The sequence below is a fragment of the Echinops telfairi genome, unplaced genomic scaffold, assembly GCF_000313985.2.
Source record: "Echinops telfairi isolate 266 unplaced genomic scaffold, ASM31398v2 ScPeMD7_7468;HRSCAF=8506_0, whole genome shotgun sequence".
Classification (NCBI taxonomy): Eukaryota; Metazoa; Chordata; class Mammalia; order Afrosoricida; family Tenrecidae; genus Echinops; species Echinops telfairi.
In genome coordinates, this window is record NW_022111369.1 from 36824600 (window position 1) to 36828581 (window position 3982).

The 3982-nt window shown below is 44.0% G+C and overlaps 1 protein-coding gene and 1 pseudogene across 4 annotated transcripts in view; both read left to right on the forward strand.

The window, feature by feature from the left end:
• The window catches only part of TMEM150C (transmembrane protein 150C), a 47161-nt gene that overhangs the window by 22889 nt on the left and 20290 nt on the right, over positions 1–3982 (forward strand). The gene's annotated exons all lie outside the window — the stretch shown is intronic.
• LOC105978689 lies at positions 2062–2676 on the forward strand (annotated as a pseudogene).

Below are 3982 nucleotides of genomic sequence, written 5' to 3' on the forward strand. Positions count from 1 at the left end.
TTAGAGGCATGTCTTACATCCTTTGGACATGTTGTCAGGAAAGACCAGTCCGGGGAGAAGGGCACGTGGAGAAGGACATCATGCTTGGTAAAGTAGAGGAGCGGCAAAAAAGAGGAAGGCTGTCAGCAAGATGGACGGACACTGTGGCTACAACAATGGGCCTCAGCATATTGGGCCCATCGTGAGGATGGCACATTACCAGGCAGTGAGTCTCGCTGTTGTGTAGGGGGGTCGCCATGGGTCAGAACCGACTCAATGGCACCTAACAGCGGTAGTTCAGTTCACTGTGCTGCTTCATGCTCAAAGGGGTGCCAATGTCCAGTATGTATTCTGCGTTACCTGCCATCATTTTTAGTCCTGTCTGGTCGACACAAACTGATAAAGATGAATGTCAATTGGAGCAAACTCACAATTAGAGTGAAAAATAACCCATTTACTAAAGATTTTCTTGTGCTAAACTTTGGACGCATTCCCCAATCCTGTTAATGCTTGACACTACGTAACTGACTTTAAGAAATAACTCAAGTCCTTATAAGTCACTGCTTTCTGGAAGCTATGTAGAGTATAATTTACAGTCTATAAATGAGTCAGGGTAACATTTATTAAAATTAGTTAGCAAAGATCTTTTATCTTTTTGAAGGGCTAATTGAAGATGGAATGCTTAATTATTTTCTTTACCAAATTCATTATGCTCCTGGTCCTGAATCCACACTTCTCTTCCCTCGGCAGATGAAAAGACCTAAGACACATTTCTTGAAAGAAATACTGTTTCCTGCCCTGGGGGCTGTGAGGACACAGCTAAGAATCAAATAATTTCAGTCACCTAATAGCTGCCATCCTCTCCCTCAGCCAAAACATATCGACTTTGCTGTTGTAGTGTCATCATCAATAGGAATTACTGATGCCTGAACAGTAAAGCTAAACAAAACAGAAAAGAACTTGGCCACGCACCAGTGTAGAACTGCACCGAAGGTATTTTTGTTTCCAGCTGTGAACTTTCAAAAAGCTAGTTGGACTCATTAAAAACATAAAATTAAGTTAATCTTTTAAAACATTAAAACATAAAATTAAATTCATTTTTTAAACAATCAGTTTCTATTCTGCAGTGTATGTTTTACAAATCAACAATGATTCTAATAGTTGTATTCCCTTAAAATAGACAAATAAATTAGACCAAAATTACCTGTATAGCAAATGACTGTTCTAAATTCCAATAACAGAATGGTGTGATGAACATTATTGTTTTTTAACTTTTAGGAAAATCCATAGTTTTTAAATGACACTTCAGTATATACCTAAAGATCAAAACTTGAATGTGTAAAAGTTAGTTATAAAGATTCCTTTGATATTATATGCCCCTGACCCCCTAGAAGTTTTCAAGACGGTATCAGTAAAGCACGACTGAGCAATCTGCCCCCATTTCCACCTGAGTGTTCATAAATCAAGCTGTTAAAGGGCCAGAATTTTTATTTTTTCCCTTCTCTTAAAAGTTCATCTAGAACCTACTTTATTAGGAAGGACTACTGGGTCTGAGCTCATTATCAATGGCATTTAGAGGTAAAAGGAGCGGTGTGGAATTTGAAATGCAATCCTGGGAGTTAGGTGAGCTGGCTTGAAACCCTGCCTTCAAGAAGGTTTTCATTTTCCCATTTAATTTCTTCAGTGGTTCCTGGTAAAGTGACTTCTAGTCCATACTCCAAGGGGCCGTTAGCAATGCTGGCACTGCCCTTCACTGGTGAGAAATTGATGATGCCAGGAGAAGCCATCTCCTCCCTTTCCCTCTGCAGAGTCGAAGAAACAATCTCATGAGATGGATCCATGTGAACAGCCGGGTCTGTGTATCTGTTTTATCGGTGATTTAGGGCTTGGGCCCGAGTTCCAACATGATCCTGCCCTAACAAACTAAATGACAGCCAGAGGGTTCCCAGAGAAATCCTTATCTCCAGTCATTTGTCAAAGCCGTTACATGTGCTGTCTTGGTGTGTCGTCGTGGTCCTTAGCTGCTGATGAGGGCTGACTTAGAAAAACCTCTTCCTAGGCCAGCGCTCGGCCAGAAAAGCCATGTTCAGTTCAGGTGCGAAGATTGTGAAGTCCGATGGCCGGATGAATTTGAGTCTGGGATTTCTCAGGCTCTTCTTGAGCTGGAGATGAGCTCGGACCTAAAGGCTCCATGAAGGGAGCTGAGTGTTACAGCAGCCAAGGAAATGGAAGTTGGTAGTGGTCGGAAAGCTATTATAATTTTTGTTCCTGTTCCTCAACTGAAATCTTTCCAGAAAATCCAAGTCCGGCAAGTACGGGAACTGGAGAAAAAATTCAGTGGGAAGCACGTTGTCTTTATTGCTCAGAGGAGAATTCTGCCTAAACCAACTCAGAAAAGCCGTACAAAGAATAAGCCAAAGCGTCCCAGGAGCCGCCTTGGACAGCTGTGCACGATGCCGTCCTTGAAGACGTGGTCGTCCCAAGTGTAAATGTGGGCAAGAGACTCCGGGTCAAGCTGGACGACAGCAGGCTTATAAAGGTTCATTTGGACAAAGCCCAACAGAACAATGTAGAACACAAGGGTAAAACCTTTTCTGCAGTTTATAAGAAGCTTACAGGCAAGGATGTTAATTTTGAATTCCCAGAGTTTCAACTGTAAATAAAGATGACTGAATAAAATGTTTCCCAGAAGAAAGAAAAGAGAAACCCTATGTAGCCCTGTTCCAACGGCTGCCATTCATGCACCGTCAGCAGTATCACTTGGGGACTGAACCCTTGTGACCCAGAGGACTTTCATGGGCTGATCTTGAGAGGTGTATTGCCAGGCCTCTCTTCCTGATTTCTCTTAGCCCGGACGCTCCGCGGAAACCTGTTCTGCGTCATAGCCCTGGGCAGGCCAATGGGTGGTGACTGTGCCGTGAGGGTTACCAGCTGAGAATGGGACCTGGGTGGTCACACATGGGAGGCGGGAATTTTACCATTGAGCCACCTCTCTCCTTAGCCTTCGGTCCCAGTGACCCAGGGGGACAGGGTAGCACTGCCTCTGTGGGTTTCTGAGGCTGTGCCTGGCAATGGGGCAGAAAGGCACGCCTTTCTTCAGTGGAGTGGCTGGTGGTTTTGAAATGCTGATCTTTCAAGTCACTGCCCAACATGTAGCCATTGTGCCACTACACAATCGTAGTCTTTCATCATTACCTTGTAGATTTTGTATTCTCAAATTTGCTCCGTCACTGAAAGCACTAGCAGCAATTTCATGGCGATTTGTCAGCTTGCACACACACAAAAACAAAAACCAAACCCACTGCTGTTGAGTGGATTCCAATTCACAGGCACCCTCTAGAGAAGAATAGAACTTCTTGGAGATTCTGAGATTGTACAATTTTATAGGAATAGACAGCCTCATCTTTCTCTAGTGGAGCCGCTGGTGGGTTTGAACCACCCACTGAAGTTAACAGCCCAACATCTTTTTGCGCTGTCCCACCAGGCTTCTTTGCACATAGAACAGTGAAGCATTCCTTAATCGATTTGATTAATGTTTAATTGGCAAGTGTTCCCGATGTTGCCCTTTGTTGAGGTTTCTGATCTCAATCTAATGGCTCCTTTATCTGAAGATCACTTTGTGTCGGAGTGTTGTATGTAGAATTACGAGGGGGTACCCCCCCTAAAAAAAATGCTATTGTGCTGAGCAGAGTGGAGCTTTTGTAGTGCTAATTTTTCCCGCTAGACAAGTGTCCAGCAACTTGCTCTGTGTTAGCGCACCCAGTGGCATAGCCTGGGAAGGTTCTCTCTGATCAGTGTGAATTTTTTCATAAAAGCAGTTTCGCACAGGCTTGCAAGTCTGGCTTGACCGGAGGATGTACACTGGTGCAGATAGGAACTGGAAACGCAGGAAATCCAGGGCAGATGATCCCTTCAAGACCAGTGGTGTGAGTGGCGATACTGGGAGGTTAGAGGGAGAGTGGGTTGGAAAGAGGGAACCGATTACAAGGATCTATATGTGACC